The sequence below is a fragment of the Aythya marila genome (genome assembly GCF_965140915.1).
Source record: "Aythya marila genome assembly, chromosome: 20".
Lineage (NCBI taxonomy): Eukaryota > Metazoa > Chordata > Aves > Anseriformes > Anatidae > Aythya > Aythya marila.
Window position 1 is genome coordinate 10,956,718 of NC_139061.1, and position 17,758 is coordinate 10,974,475.

Genomic DNA, 17,758 nt, shown 5'->3' on the forward strand with positions numbered 1-17,758 from the left:
AGAGAGCAAACTAGAAAATGGCTAGGTAAAGCAGAATTAGCCCCAAAGTTTGTATGTGTATCATAACAGTCATAAAGTGGTCTACAAGGATGCTGTCTGCTGTAAAATCACACAGGAAAAGAAATGAATGCAACTATCTGTGCAGGAGCTGTAATGTGTTAAAACTTGTGTGTTACATCAGTAAAAGAAATAGTGCGTAATAAGCATTTCTTAACAGTTAAAAAGCAGAAACAAATCTAGACCACTATCCTGAAATAAAAAAATGATGCAATATGAGTGCTTATTATTATAAAGCATACTGTATATTATTGTATAGCATGCATAAATGAAGAGAGAAGGAAAGGAGAAGTAGAGAGAAAGAAAGGGGGGAAGAGGGGAAGTAAGAAAGTAAACAAAAAAGAAGAATATAGAAAATAGAAAATCAGGAGGAAAACAGAAAAAGAGGAAAAGAAAGGACAAAACAGTAAAAGAAAATCGTGCAAGAGATAACAGAGAGAGGAGAAAGAGAAAAGAGGGAAAGAAAGAAAAAATAAAAGAGAAGGAAGAGTCATTTTCCATTCACTGGCAATTAGAGCAATAACTTGCTTGCTTGTTACGCTTTCACAAGAGATGTTCAAATGAGGAACAAATATTCAAAGAATATTTATAATGTTTAGTGTTACATGCACAAACCTTTAAAGACAGCTGGAAGGGGGATAAAGTTTTCAGAGCAGCAGGATAGCTTGGAAATGAGAGAGGAAACTGATTCCAACACTTTGCTCCTAGTAAGGAAAAAATAGTTTGCCATACAATTATTTTCCTTTGCAAGCTGCAGTAAATGAATAGTCAATTGAACAATTACACAGTGTTGTCTTACCGTGTCTTTGTGAGAGAGTTTTCCAAATCTGCAAGGAGATGGTCTTCTCTATGGAAGTTGCTCCCCTTTAATCTCTCCTGCTCCACACCCGTCCTGTGAGGCACAAGCATTTTATACTCCAGGGCTATGTATGCAAAACAGCAGTAAGACTACACATGGACAGTGGTCAGAAGGGGAATCCCTAAAGGCCCCAATTTCTTTCAGCGTGGGAGGGTGTGTTGCTGATGTCCTGCTATTGCATTACATAACCTGCAGTGACTGGAGGCAGAGCTGTGACTAATTCCTGGTGTTGGAAGCATCCCTCCCTGGAGCGTGCTGCACTTTTGCTTCCTACAAGCGCTCAGTGATAAAGGCAATAGATCACAGTGAGCAGTTTTTACAATCTTGCAGGCAATGTCAAAATGCAAAAAAAGAATGCTCTTGAATGAACTGAAGTTCTTGAAATGAAGGAACTCTCACCAACAGATCAGTGGGTGCATTCCACACTCAGCCAGGGGCTGCAGAAAGCCTGAGTCTGTGACTTTCATAAAGAATTTTATAGAAACTGGACAGAACCAGAGCGCTCTATGGAGCTCATTTAAACAGGTGCTTATAAATGAACACAGGTATTTCAACATGGAATTACACATAATAAGGTATTATTTCCTAATTTTTGATACCATTTTAAAGAACCCTTCTCAGTATAGCATTTGTAGAATTGTTTCCTCTCCAAACTTCCCTATTGGAGCTATTGCTACCTGTGAGGCTTGCTCTTTTGTGCTTTTCCAACACATTAGACAAACTGGAAGGAAACTGCAACTCCTTGGAAGTGTAAATTATTCACATAATTTATGTGTAAATGCCAGAAGGACAAATAAATGATGAAGATGGGACTATGGAGCTGATTATAAAATTTAGACAAAATGTGGATCTAAATATAGCACAGTTATGTTTCTACTTGAGGTCTACTTGTTCCTTCTTGAGGCCACAAGCAATCCAGGAGCCACCAGTGGCACGCAGAACAAAGTGCTCCCAGGCAACTGCAGGCTCAGAAATACTGTGGTGTGCCAGTACGGTCTCAAGGATTTTAGCCTGAGCTGTTTGTTCATGAGCATTATGTATGACCAAATAACACTGTGTTGAAGAAACGTTTTAGATCTGTTTTCAAATTACAATGACAAAGAGAGAAGGATTTACAAGTGCTAATCAAGGATCTGTAGATCTGCACAGGGCTATAAGAGAAACAAAGAATCCCAGGTTCTCTTTCATTTGTCACTTTTCTACTGGACAAGCTTAGGCATGACACTTTTTTTTCTGTATCTCAGTTTGTCTATTTAAAAATGAGCATTATGTGCCTTTGTAAAGTACTCTTAGACGTAGATTTATGAGTACGGGTTTGTGCATGAATACACCCGTATATATATCACAACCAGGATTGCTAGAGAAGAATCTCTTGAAAAATGGACCTGAGTTTTCTGCAGTTTGAGCATTCACCTGCTTGACTGTATCGTGCTTGTGCCTCTTTGCACTCACTGCTCGTCAATATTCCATATATCTTTTAATGCAGTTTTATTGTTTGATTGCTTTGTTTTGTTTTTATTAACTGTATCATACTAGTCAAACTGAAAGTGTCTGAAGTGAAAGAAACTTGAGAAATCAAAAAACAAGGTTACACCCATCTTGGCATTTGCTGTTTTGTCAATGTTTAAAAATTGTTTCAGTCCTTCCCCTTCTTCTAAAATCTGACCTCCCTTTTCTATAGATCACATGGAATCTTAACACAGTACTTTAAAAAAGGGCAGATTGAGATTTAAATGAATTCAATGATGCTCAATTATTTCTCAGCTTTCATTACTCACCATCCCCACTTCCCCTTGCTTTGAGACTGCTGAGAACAAGGAAAGGTTACATAGGGGTTAGGTACAAAAGATCAGGTTTGGAATGACCAGAAGAGGAGAAACATCTTCTTTCCTCTTAAGCACTGTTTATAGGATTGGCAGAGACACAGCCATTCAGCAAACCGCTTAATCACACCAGTTTTTCAAAAAGGATCTGCTCTTTTACTCACCCAGATCAATGACAAAACACTATTACAAGAACAAGAGAGCACCACTCATTTCTTAGGTGGAGTTAGAGATTAGCTAAACAAGCTCACCGTGCACTCCTTCCACAAATATCCTACTCTGCATGGAGAGTTCCTCCTTTAGAAAACCTGTTCACACTTCTGCTTCTACCATATTAAAACACAAGAACTAGTTGCTTTTCTTGCATTACCTTTGACAAAATGGTGTCCTTCCAGAGCAAAATGTTTGACCTATTCAATGGCAATTGAAGCATGCAGCAATTTTGAGTCAAATTTTTTTCTGCAAACACAAGCAGAACTATGGTTTGTAGCCTCAACAATAGGCTTTCTTCAGCTTCATTCAAAATCAAGTCACATTCTTTGTCTGACCGCAATATTCTGCATGAGCTCAAGAAGCTGTAAGGAGGTATGCTTGTAAGGTTGCTCCTCCGAGATGCTGCAAACTTGCGCCCTAAATAAACTATTACACTGAGGGGCTGCTGATGATAACAAACGCTTATTTTCCTAACTTCATGTAACCCCACAGAAAAGATTTTCAGTTGTCCCAGCTCACCTTAAATCACTAGGGATTTTCTTCTGATTTTCTTTACCTATCTAATCCAAGACGTCCCTCTGATGGTCTCCCAGAAATGTTCCGTACCATATCACAACCTAGACACGTAACACTGCAGCCACCTGTCACTTTGGGAGATCTGACTTCAAGTGCTCCACCTCTGATAGGTGGAAGTTCTCTATTTGCATTTACAAACTGCTAGCTCTGTCCTTTATGCTTTTCCTTTTCCTGAGGAAACATGCACTTCGCTTCCCGCTTTTCCCCTTTTCCTGTCTTCACTGGCTGACCAGGAAATTGGTGCTTAGAGCACCGGTAACACAGAAGTGTTAGGAAAGGGTTGCAAAGGACCCCCACATGACACCTGGTCCGTCTCCCAGCCCTGTCTGCAGGATACCTGTAAACAAGGTAGTTCTGAACCACCAGAAAACACATACAGGTCAGTATGAGGGGCAAAACTCATGGGAAAAAACAAACAAACACCTGCCTAATTACTGAGATGAGATACCAAAGATTAAGATTATTAGATAAAAATCATCATCAAAGATCATCATCAGAGACTGTTTACATTAAGAAAATGGACTCATGCTCTTCAGTAAAATGCTCGTTACATCTTTCACAATTGACTACTTCATGGTACAAACAATTTAACACATTTGGCTAATGAACATTCATTCACTTTCTGTTCTTCTTCTGGTCTGAAGTTCTGTTTTTTCTATTAGCTATGACTCTTCATTCACATCTTCTGTCTCGTTATCATCACTTAACTGTAGGAAAGACATCACTTCCCTGGCAACTCCTCACTATGTATGTACACACAAGAGAAGTTATTTGAAGATAAGCATTTTCTCTTTGGTTGTGCAGTATTGTTTCTGATACAATGGGACACTGAGCGACCAGATAGCCTCGCTTTACTTTTTCAGCTCAGAGGTAAATGAATAAAAAATGACAACAGTGAGGATTTGTGTCATTGACTGGGTGCCATATCACCTCGAGAGTGTCTACAAGTCCCTTTGCTAGCAACTTGGCACTTCTCGTACAAAAATGTTTCCTAAAAAAAAAGAGTTCCAAAATTCCTACACTGAATGCCAAATTACCAGAAATGGAAGAGACAGCTTGCAACACCTGGATCGTGAAGAATCTAGGAATGATAGGCTGAGAAGTTTTCTTACAGGTGACAGGTGACTCACCTCCTTTGTTTGTCTAGTTTTTCACTGCTTGCTAATCTCACTTGGGTCTGTTTCAGTCACTGGCTTTTCCACTCTTCTGGGTGGAGTATGGTGCAAATGCCCTTGTACTGCAGGATGGAGACAGAAACAGTGACAAGTGCACATGCACATCACATTCAGACAATAACACGATATTATAGACTAGAAGCTACTTGCTACTTCTTTAAATGTCTAATGGAGACATGGAAAATGAAACTGGCAATTTTTATCAAGATGTGAGACCTCAAATTGATCAGTTTGCTGCATTTAATTTAGAAGCTGAAAAAATGTAAAAGGTTTTCTTAGAACACTTGCTTTCTTTATGACATCCCACCCTCAACCACAAAAAAGTTGGTCCATGGCAGCGAGCTCTCAGACACTGTATGTCTTCAGATGAAGATCCATGCAGTGATACAATCGAGTTTCTCTCCAATCCTTTCCTGCCTTTGTACTTTGGAACCGCAATAGATGCTCTGTTTTTATTGGAAGCTTCCTTACAGTACCAGGTCCTGACAATGAAACATATGATCAATACTGCTAACAACTATTGTTTAAAATGGGCTCCCAAATATCTCCTCATAGTCACTATCGTTAATCGTCTTCTGTTCCACTGGTTTGGATTTTCACTTCCCAAAGAAAATTTGTTTGCTTTGAGTGCAGCCTTAAAAATTGCAATATTGCAAACCCATTTGTTTAGTTTAGTGTTTTGTTTGCTTATTGCATCTTTAAGGACCATCCATGCCATTTCAAAGGAGTTTAATGTATTTATCATTAACTGTAGCATCTTCATTAGGTTCTTCATTAATTTGGAATGTACTTTATAAAGGGGGTATAGCAACTTTCTATCAAAATTGAAAACACAGACTCAGGTATAGGCACTTTAAAATATGCAAATTTGAGTATGATCCCAAATCTACGGTCTGGACTCCCACTTTTTATTTTGTGCCTGCTTAAAATTTAATAAAATGCATTTTAGGGTAAACGTGTGATGTTTCATCTGCCACATGCAGATCTAGGAAGTGTAAAATTGCATATCAGCTGACAGGGCAAAGTGGAAATTCACGGTGTGAACAGCGACAGTGAAAATGAAAGTGAGGAGAGTTACAGTGCTGTGCCCGTAAACCCATCCCTTCCTGTCTGCAAGCTGTAAGAGTCAGGCCAAATACAGAAGTGGAGTAATAACATAAAATCCCTTCATCATCCGTCTTCTTCAAAATTTCCATTTGTGCACGTCACAAAGTAAAGGAAGTAAAGGGAGAAAGCAATCAGACAACCAATAACCTGACTTTTGAGACAACGTGCACCCAGGCACAAACTGCAGTGACTTCCCAGAAGTACTGACTCGGTGCGTCAGTCCTGCAGGATCCTCAGCCCCAGCTGCAGCAGCAGAGGCTGGCTGCTAGCAGATTAAGGCAAAAAGGTAAAACAGAACCTGGCACTTGCCCAGCAGCCTGTGTGCGGCTGCTCGCTGGGCTCTGTGCACGCTGGGTTGCACACCCTACGCTCCGTGCCATAACTGCATTATATTGAGACTATTGAAGGCTTCACTGCCTGGAGAATAAGGAAAAGCTTGTGTGTGCAGGGTGAAAACAGAACTACAGAACTACTTGGGACCTGCAGTTCATGCTTGTCACAGCTGTAGTGTTAACAAATGTGACATTAAGACTATCGTGTGCAAAAAGATTTTTGTCTCAAGAATTAACAGGGGCTACAGAACTGCAGGCATGCTTTCATTTAGTAATAGCATGGCCTGAACTAACAGACAACTGCTTGATATCAGAGCAATACGGAACTTCTACTCAAGGTCAGACCACAATAGATTTGAATACTGGTTACGAGAAATAAAATCCATAAATATCTGCGCTGAAATTAAGAACAGAATATTGAAGTACAAAAGTATAGAAGTAACCCTTAAAAAAAACTAAAAATACCTAAACCAGAATGGAACACAAGCTAAAATTCAGCCTAAGAAATCACGAGGAGTACTTTTTTGTGGCATAACTACATTCTGCATTTCTGTGCTGTTTTTCATCCAAAGGTATTAAAATATCATTGCAAAATACACATAACTTTGATCTCACTGCACAGTCCCCTCACAATATAAGGGAAATACAGCCAAATGCTATATTACTTCTCATGGGAATATACTAGAAATATCATGAAAACAATTCGCTTCCACAGAAATTGCTCAGAAAACTGAAGTTGAATAGAGAATGATAGTTTTGAAGGTTGATTTAGCCACTCTATAGAAAAGTATGGTTATAATTCTGTGTTATCATGGAAGGTGGGTCATGTTCTTCAGCTTAATAGGACTTGAAAACTTACCCACCACTCACATCAAATTAATGTTTAAGGTCAGTCTGAGCACTAAGCGAGTTCTCTCAATGCAGTGTCCCATCACTGAGTTCTGAAATGTGGTTGTTTCTTAGCTTTCCACATAACTTTCTACTAAATGAATGACTTCATATGTTTTTAATGCTGCAATTGCAAAACATATTGCATTCTTTTTATGAAATACTAACAGAGAATCTTTCTTCAGCATTTAATGAGCTCTCAAAAATGTTATTATTAAGTCTACTGGGAACTCTACCAAAATCCCCAAAGCCTGAAATCTATTTTTGCTATGTTATGTTTTGGAAGCACATAGGCACACCTTTAAAATACTGAAAATCACATTTTTGCTTAATACTAAAGTGGGTAATACACTCAGGATAACTTTAGATGCAAACAGAAGGAACATTGTTCCATCGTGGATTAAGAGAGCAGGAAGTTAATTCATTAGAAATGATTAAAGATCATTACCTGTAGCGGGAAACAATCAAAAAAAGTGCTTTGAAGTACTTTTTCTTTTTCCTCACAGCATAATGTCTTTGTTATCTTTCCCTTAGTAGTTCATCTAGTCTAACCTCCTGCTCAAACCAGGGTCAGCAATGAGGTCAGAGCAGGTGGCTCAGGGCTTGATCCAGGCTGGTCTTGAAAACTTCCAAGGAAGGAGAGTGCACAACATCTCTGTGCAACCTACTGCACTGCTAAAATGTCCTCATGGGAAAAAAAGTTTTTCCTTATACCCAGTCTGCATTTATTTCAGTGTCTGCCCATTGCTTCTCATGCTCCCACCATGTGCTGCTGTGAAGAACTTGGCTCCATCTCCTCAGCAACCTCCTCATAGGTCTTGGAAGCTGCTACTATGTCCCTGGGGTCTCCTCTTCTCCAGGTGCATAAGCCCAGTTCCTCCAGCTTCTGCTCTTGAGGCATGTGCCCTAGTCCCTGGCCACCTTGGTGTCCCTCCACTGAACTCACTCTCATTTCTCAATGTCTTTCTTGTATTGGGGCACAAGCTAGAACCAGTATTCCAGCAGAGAAAGATGCAGATATTCTGATTGTGCAGCTCTTCCCCTCCCACTTTCTTTCTTTAAGGGTTCCAGGCTAGCGCTGTACTATTTAGTTTGGTCTGGGACAAACGCTGCTTATTCCCCCAGTTCCTGACAGGAAAGCTAGTCTGTGAAGCTATGCTCGGAAGAACGAACACCACCTGGGAGGTAGACAAGTCACTTACTAAAAAGAAGAAGAAAAAAAAACAGATGTGGAAAAAACTGTTTTGAAATGTAGTAAGGTCAGATTGTAGAAAGTTATGGACTTGATTATGAAATGAGCTAAGTCGTCAGGTTTAATCTATAATAAACAGTCCTAATAAAAAGAAAGGAGTACTACAAATTAATTAGGAGGTGCTCTGATTACCCACAGATTTTTTTTTTGTCTCTATTCCCAAAAGGATAGGCTGTAAAATAATCATGTAATGCAGTCTAAATGTTTCATCTAATTATTGCAGTAAGGGTATATTTGGGCCACAGCCACCAAAGCAAAAGGAGCTGATGTAGAGTGTACTTCACTGTTTACAAGGCTTAAAGGTTCCTGACTGACAGAAATACTACTTCTAGCACATTCTTGCCTCATGTCATTTTTATGATTAGTTTTGGCTTAGTCATCTGATAATTGGCAGAAGGGACTGGAAAGGGGAATTTTCTGTGCCTTTACAACACTGTCCATAAAGTTAAAGTAATTCATGATAGCTCTATGACCAGCACAAGCTGAAAACCACTACATTATTTCCTCCTTTCTTCTCCTGTACAAGCCTGAGCCAATCCAGTACCAACACAGTTTCTAAGACTTAATTACAAATGGAGAATTCTTCCTAGCGGTGCTTTTTGGGATCAGTGTTCCCTATATTTCCATGAAGTGTCAAAGCCATCATCCAACATACCATGTCTAATTCTATTTCCTCCCATGTTTCTGCTTTTGAAATCTCATTTCTTGTCAACAGAAGTGCAAATCTGAACGTAAGACAGATGACTGACATCCTGAAATGACTTCATAATGAAAAGACAAATTCTCACAGTTAACAAATGTCTTGATTTGGTAAAATGACCGCATCTGTAACGAAGACTTTCCAAGCACATAATGTCATACCCACACTTTCTTCCCATGCAATGTCTGATAGTTCTGGATAAGAAATTAAGTGATAGCTCATGAATACTTCTGGTAGGTTTTTTGCACTACCTTCCTCATCTCAGACCAACTCCTACCCAGTTAGAGGATAATTTTGGAAAAAACAAACAATCAACACCACCACAAACCAAACCAACCCACCACCCCACCTCTGATAATTGACAGACTTGAATGCACCATGAAGAACTGGAGACCATTGTCATCAAAGAGGAAGACTCCAGGTGCACATTGATAAACACAGATGAGCACAGTATAAACTTAACGATCAGCAATCCATCAACTAAATTTTGAACAGACTGCAGGTGTTAATATTGGCAAAGTCAAAAATGAGAAAAAAGGGAGTGTAGTTCCTCAGTAAAAGACATGCTGCTGTCTCCTGTAACGTTTACTTTTCCAAAGCATTGTACGTGGCATGGCAAATAAAGGCAATTAATCAGTAGTCAAAGAAACTTTAAACTCCTCCTTATGTGTTCCCCATATTTAGTCATTGTAACGAGGAGGAATGTATTTGCTTTTGGACTACTGCAGAAACTACGTTTTGTAAAATTAGATAAACAAAAGCATTTCACTTTTAATTCTGGTGAACATGATTAAGCATGGTATATATCTGTAAGTATTCCAGGCAGCGAAAAATGGTGTAAAATCTGACTGAATGCTCACTGAAGTACACGGAGGTCTTACCTTTTGCTTCAGAGGGTTTAGATCAGATCACCAATTAACAGCATGAGAAGTAAACAACCAGAGATGTAATTACACAGAGCATCTTTGTTCTTACAGACCAATGAAGAACTCGGTAATGCATAATGGCAAGATTTATCTTGGGCTTTTCTTTTAACAAGCACTCTATGAACTCCAGGTTCTTAGGTTGTTACAGAGTTCTACAGACCAAAGTTGCACCATTATGACCTGTGATTTCTTTCAGACACAAATTAGAAAATAAATTATTAGTAGTAAATAAATAAATAAATAAAATCACACAAGCACAGCATACTGTAAAGTCAGCTGATTACAGGTTCAGTTTGTTACCTGATCTGCTCCTACCAAAGTGCCTTTGTTAGATGAGAGCTTAGGGTTCCACTCCTCCCTCAGCTAGACATGGATTTTCATTCAAGTTCCCTTTTATGCTACCATTCATATTGTATATATTCTTTGTATTATTAAATCAGCTGTAAAACCTGCACTATTGCTTATGACGGAACTTGAAGGATAATAAACAAATACAGCGCAGGGATTAACTATTTCTTAAATTTCATAATACACACCAGGTGTCTTTTCAGAAGATCTGCATTTAATCAACGACAAATTACCAGACTCGGTAGCATGTAACTGTGTGAAATACTATTGATTGTAAAATTTTGTCAGTTGGGAGCAGAATTTTGATTTCTCTCTATTTTTAGGCTAATGCTTCTTAAATAATGCTTCTTAAAATGATTGTGGCCATTCTAGTATCTTCCCAATTCAGCATCATGTTAGTAGTGGAATAACCATTTAACTGTCATTTGGTCACTTGTCAACAAAGTCCTAAACAGCCAGAGAGGTAAAAGCTCTAATTCCCTTGGTTCTTAACTGCAACAAACAAACCAACAAACAACAAAACAAAACCCACCAAAGCAAACAACAACAAAAACCCAAAACAAAGAAAACCGAACCAACATGAAAATAAAACCCACCACAACAAAAACAGTATCCAGATCCACTACGAGCTGTTGCTTACTGTCTTGATCGTGACACCCCAATTGTTGGTTGCAGTTACAATTCTGCACTGTTACACAAATAGTAAAAGAGAGACCCTTCCACGTAACCCAAGTGGACAAGACAGAACATGAAACAGCAGTCCAGAAAAGTGGTCTTATTTTCCTGATCTTATATGGCAACACAGTGAAACAGCACAGTAACACCAAGCATAATTTTTAAGGTCTTCCAAGATAAGTATCTACAAGCAATATGAGAATTACTTTTGGAAATCTTGGCTGTAAAGCTGCAACCTTCTCTGTGATATGCTTTCAGCTAACAGAGGATAAACTCCATGGATCTCCTCGGGGAGAAAAGTCTCTCTAAGACTCAACAGGTTTCTGCATTCTCTGCTGTAAACAACAATTAAACGCTACTTTGGGATCTCTAAAAAGAAGAAAAAAAAAAACAAAAAAGGAAAAAAGAAAATAAAAGAGAGCCCTTGCAGTTGCACAATGGTGGAAAACCAATGCTTTATTTTTAGGCATGAAAATCAGTCCTCAGATCAGTGAGTACCAGGGAGGTGTCACCAGCAAACACAGTCTATACCCGTCTGCCATCATGATATAATATTTTCCAGGCTACTAAACTTCTGTTTGAAGTTTTGAAACACACTGTTTTCCTTGTTCCTTGTTTCATACCATCTGAGATACAGCTGACTTTCTGAGGATTAAATGACTACAGAGAAAATGAAGGTAAAACTGAGAAAATCCCTGATCCTGTGTGATGTTACCTAATACAGAACATAGGTCAATCTAATAGTTACAAGAATTTGTCAACTTTATGTCTTTTAAAAACCACTTTTAAAATATTTTAAAATGTTCTGTGGAATAGCGGGAAATCTTAATCAAAACACTCTTTTTAAAATTCTTTCAAGAAGAATGGAAGGATACCACAGACTGTGCAAAAACTAAGCTGTAATAATAGAAGGACATAAGCACTAGTTTTTAAGCAGATGAAGCTTAACACAAGCAGAAGGAAGCACATGTAACAAAGGTTCAATCTAATGCTGGGGGGCAGCTGATTGAGGACTATATACGAGGCAGTTAAGCACCCAACCAAAGTTTGCTCAGAAGTTATTGACTCAAAACACAAGTTAATCCTTTTCTAAATGGAACAATGTTGCATATGATTCTTCTGGGGAAAAAGGCACACAGGTTAATATTGACAGAACAGGAAACTTAACTTCTTATGCCTCCCAGGTCCTAGGTCGGGACAACAAACACCAGGTCCAGAATTCTCTTCAGACTCTCCCAGGTTACTTAAGCGTGCAGGGTTTCTCCCTTTGTTTAAAGTGTGCAGTGGGGGGAATCTCTCCAACTAATGACAAAACCAAACATTGTTAAACTGTTACCTGCAAGTGGCAGATGTCTCCATCTGCTTCTGAACTTTTAAAAACTATTTTAAATATCAGCAAACAGTTATGAACAAAACAGAAAATATTCTTCAAAGATTTTTTTTTTAATTTAATGTCTGCCCTGATTAATCACGAGCTGAAAGGAATACTTGATGACTAGTGTGTATTTCAGTTAACACTATTTCATAAAATCTGGCTTGACAGAAGTATAAGATAAATTAAATCAAATAATACAAAAGTTGAAAGACACACCAGCTGGCTCATGCTCAAGAAGAAATACACAGCCTCTCAGCAGTAGGAAACACCACAGCAAAGCAACTGACCAAGCGGGCAGCGCAGCGCCGCGTAAAGCCATTTCCATGGGTTATTGACTTGCTTCAGAACACAGTTCTTGACAAAGAGACTTCTCAGGTAAACATATGTGATTTTGGAAGACACCTCCATGCATGGGGAGGATAAGAAGGTGATCAGGAATAGTCAGCATGGATTCACCAAGGGGAAACCATACTTAACCAATCTGAGCCTTCTGCGATGGGATGACTAGCCAGGTAGACAAGGGGACAGTGGTGGATGTGGTCAACCTTGGCTTCAGCAAGGCTTTTGACACTGTCTCCCAGAACATCCTCACAGACAAGCTCAGGAAGTGCGGGCTACATGAGTGGACTGTGGAGCGGATTGGCAACTGGCTGGATGGCAGAGCTCAGAGGGTTGTGCTGCCATTCAGAAGGACCTCGACAAGTCAGAGGGTTAGGCCAAGAGGAACTCCGTGAAATTCAACAAGGGCAAGTGCAGGGTCTTGCACAAAGAGAGGAATAACCCCAGGCTCCAATACAAGCTAGGGGGTGACTTGCTGGAGAGCAGCTCTGTAGAGAGGGACCTGGGAGTCCTGGTGGATAGCAGGCTGAGCATGAGTCTGCAATGAGCCCTTGTGGCCAAGAAGCCCAACAGTATCTTGGGGTGCATTCGGAAGAGTGTTGCCAGCAGGTCAAGGGAGGTGATCTTCCCCCCAACTCAGTCCTGGTGAGGCCATGCCTGGAGTATTGTGCCCAGTTCTGGGCTCCCCAGTACAAGAGGGACACGGAGCTGCTGGAGTGAGTCCAGAGGAGGGCTACAAAGATGATGAGAGGACTGGAGTACCCGTCGTACGAAGTCAGACTGAGAGAGCTGGGCCTGCTTAGCCTGGAAAAGAGAAGACTGAGGGGAGACCTCATCAATACATATAAATATCCAAAAGGAAGGTGTCAAGAGGATGGAACCAGACTCTTTTCAGTTGTGCCCAGCAACAGGACAAGAGGCGATGGGCACAAACTGAAGCACAGGAGGTTCCATCTGAATACGAGAGGGCACTTCTTTACTGTGAGGGGGTCACAGCACTGGAACAGGTTGCCCAGAGAGGTTGTGGAGTCTCCTCCTCTGGAGATATTCAAAACCCGTCTGGATGCCATCCTGCACGAGGTGTTCTGGGTGATCCTGCTCGGCAGGGGGGTTGGACTAGATGATCTTCAGAGGTCCTTCCAACCTCAGCCATTCTGTGATTCTGTAATACCAAGTGACATTATATTGTGGGGCATATAGTTCTAAAGATTACTGCTTACAGTTCAGAAGACAAGGACTCTGATAACGAATGTTATCTGTATTTCAGAGAAATACCGAGCATCTAAGACTCAGCCACTTGTTGAGTTTGCGCCAAGTTAAAAGCTACCTATAAAAAAGGAACTATTTCCCTTACTATAGATCAGAGTGAATATTATTTCTCTCAGAAATAGTGTGTACACTTGCTCTTTATACTATCACAGTAAGGACCATTCCCTCATGACATTTGAAAATAGGCCAAACACTACAGACAAGATGCTTTTGTTTAGCATTATATTCTTAAGCTCATGTGTCTCTAAACAAAAAACTACATCTGTGACATAACAAAGCAAATGAAAAAGTTTACAAAGTGTTACAGTTCAAAGGATGATTTAGAGAATACTCAATTATTGACAAATGATGTTAAGCAAAACCTGGCTTGGGATGGAAGTATTTACTTGGTATTTACTCAGTATCCACAAGGCTCAAATGACTTTCAGTGGCGAGAATAAACTGAAATCAGTAACATCTCTGGCATAAGAGTGTGATCAGATAAATATACATCTCTTTATGGATGGGAAGTGCAGAATGCTTTTCTGTATTTTAGATAAACCACAAATTAACAAACCTAATTGCAAATAGAAAAACCTAATATGAGCAAATTAAAAAAAGAAAGACTTTTACTAAACAGAAAACTTCTACACAAGGCTCTGAGGCTGGTAATAACAGAAGTCGACCCCTTAACACATTTGCAGGTTTAAGAGCAAGAACCTATACACTAAACAAAATGCTTCAACTAACTCTCTCGTAAATTGTCATTGTTCCAGTCTTTCTAGACACGTCACTTCTGTGTTTGTACTGTATAGGTCATTTCCATACAATTCCAGCTTTATGTTCCCAATGTTTACACATATAGAAAGTAAAGCACGAGATTTGGTTCTAGCCTCAGACTCAATTTTGATAAGTCTATAACCTGGAGCTAATGACTTAGAAATTGTTTCTCGTTTTCCACAGCTGAAATGTGATACAAATAATCTTTTTCCATGTTTCAAAAACTACAAATAATTTACCCAACTTATTAAGCAGAAGTCTCTCAACTGTCTTTTCCTTTGTTCTAAATGTTTGTTTTGTACAAGTCTCCTGTGAAACCCTATCTATAGCATAACTGACAGAGCTGTCCATGCACAACCTTGGAACAGTTAATGTTACTTAAGTAAACTTCTACAGGAGTACTTAGGAGAAGTTATTGGCCTAAGATCTTACAGTAACAAGCTGCAAAATTGTTGTTTCCAGTACATAGCTGTTAATTTGTAAACACAATGAAAACTCTCAGGCTGATGAATGGCCAGTGATAACATTCCGCACTGAAAGCAGCATTGGTAACAATATTTACTTTGTTAATACCTGTCACTGGTGCCAACAAAACCTGAGGCTTTGATATGACCTCCTGGCGAGCCCTTAGTTATTCAATTATTTCATATACCTACCAATCATCCTTTACTTACCAGAACTGGCATGATGTACGATTACAGAAATAGATTTTTGTTTCGTTTTACTGAAATAAGGAACTCATAAATGAAATATGCCTATCCCTTTTTCCTGATATCATCCTTTGTATTTCATTCGCTAGCTAGTATTGCAAAGTTAAAGTGATAAAAAGTTTACACTGCTCGTTCAACTGTTGATTCAACACAGTCTTTTATCCTATATTACTTATTTTGCACCCAACATCTTTATTTTCAGAAATTCTAAATGATTAAATAGGGAAACGTGAATACACCAATCTGTTGGGGGTTGATAGCTTTTTTGCAACTGCCATCAGAGCCCTTGAGGAGGTTTTCCAACTAAGCATTCCCACGTGAGCAGCAGAAATCAAGTTATACCTATGACTGTACAAGTCTTTCCCACATTGGGCCCTGTTACAGTGATTGACAGATCATCATTAGCACAGTGGTATTAACCACTTGGTATTAACACCAAATTAAGTCATTAGTGAAACAGAGAACAGTCCTTCAGTCTCAGCAAGGCTGGGTGGTAGAAAGGCACAGAGCTGATGAAGAGAACCCTATTTACTGCACTAACCCTCAGGTCGAACAGGAGAGTGACAGGCAAATTCAGGCACGTCCAGGATCAAATGACTTCTGAGTAGAGGTTTTTACAGATAATAATTTTGGTCTAAAGTACTGAATCACTGCTTAAATCCTGTTTTAGAGTTCAGATTGTTGTCTATATTTAGGCTAAATCAACATCTTTCATCCCAAATTATGCTGCTGAAGAACAGACTAACAGACTGTGTGTTGAAAGGAGGAAAGCCTCAGCTATGCAATGTCCAGTCATTAGAGAAACATGTCTGTTTTAGACAGAAAGCAGGATTACTTTCACTATCACAAGGAAGTAAAAAGATGTTTGCATCATGTCTCCCCACTAGCAAGGAAATTAACTGTTCTGTAACAGAGTAAATAAAGTTATCTTCACATCATATTCCCATTCTATTAAAAGGTTTGTTATTTTGAAAATGAGATTACGTTTGTATAAAAGAAAATGACTCAGGCATCTCATCATGCCCTGAATCACTACTGTCAAAATATTTAGTCATGTCTCCTGCCTCAGCAACCATGTTCTCCCTCTTCACCCTACAAAGAACTGCACGCTCTACCAGTTGCCAAAGACTAGAATTCACACATCCTGGTCCTGCCATACCAGTTATAGCTCTCATACCTCTGGGTCTGATGTTTCCATCTCTCAGCTGGCACCTCAGACATTTGGAGCTGCAGACATGCCATAGTTGCATCCTCCAGCTCCCTGGTGTATTCCCTGTTGAACTATCCACAAATTAAATAACATGCATGTAAGAATGATATAAACACATGCAATTATCTTATTAAGTAACTAAGCAAATCAGTATGCTTCTCACTACATAAAGCTAGATAATGAAAGCAACAGAGGGTTGTTGAGCACACCACACTTAAAGTTCAGGAAACTACCATGTTTCCATACAATATTACTGCTACTGGGTCTTAATGTTTTCACTATTGCAACAATATAAAGCTGTTGGTGCATCTCTACACTACAACAGAGTATATATAATAGAATTGGAATACAGCATGGGTCAGCTGTTTTTTTGCTCTTGATTAAAGGTAGCACTTTCATATTTATGTCATCAAATCTGTTTGAGCTTTTTTATTAGCATTTGGTTTCATACTGTATATTCTTTTCCAAATGCCAGGGCTGAAATTTTCTGTGTTCTACCTTGCATCAAATTATTTTGGAAGGATAAACTAAAACAGATACACTTTCCAAAAATTTACACAGAAAGACAAGTAACTTTCCCCATATGAAGAAAAGTTTGTTCCTATTTTCTTGAAATCCTCTATTACCTTTGTGCTTTATTATTTGAAATTAAGTAGAAAGGTGGCCCCAGCAAAATACCTTAGTATCTTCTAAGATAATTATCAGAAAGGGATTTGTGAAGGAGAAAGAACTGTGGTAGGTAGACAAGATGAGAAATACCAGAATTAAAGAAGATCTGGGACAAAAGCTACAAAAGCTGAAGGTATATAAGATGAGGTGAAAAGATGAAGGACTAGAGAGAGGACAGTAGCAGGGATGGCAGAGGAAAGAATAACAAAGTGAAAGAATGTTTGAAGAGTAGGGGCTAGGATGAGCAGATACAAAGGAAATTTTTTGATACAATACTTTATTGTATAAACTTTCTCATATGGCCTTCATTTCTTTTATAGCACTTGTCTGAAATTCTGCTTGACTACTTGGAGCTGGAATTTTGTTTCTTTCATGGCTGCATGAAAAAATAAAATCTGCCCAGAATAGATCTGGCTTAGCACCTGAGTTCTATTTTGGCAGGTGAAGAAGCTCAACAATTCACAATTCACGAACAGTAAAAGCAAACAAATCCAAC

The 17,758-nt window shown here is 39.1% G+C and overlaps 1 protein-coding gene across 1 annotated transcript in view; it reads right to left on the reverse strand.

The window, feature by feature from the left end:
- Positions 1 to 13,688: 13,688 nt before the first annotated feature.
- Positions 13,689 to 17,758, reverse strand: part of LYRM9 (LYR motif containing 9) — a 37,063-nt gene continuing 32,993 nt past the window's right edge. Inside the window, exons 7-8 of the transcript XR_014318846.1 lie at positions 16,561 to 16,664; positions 13,689 to 13,807 (exon numbers count right to left, since the gene is read on the reverse strand). The gene's annotated coding sequence lies outside the window, so the exon portion shown is untranslated. The remainder of the gene's footprint in view (positions 13,808 to 16,560; positions 16,665 to 17,758) is intronic.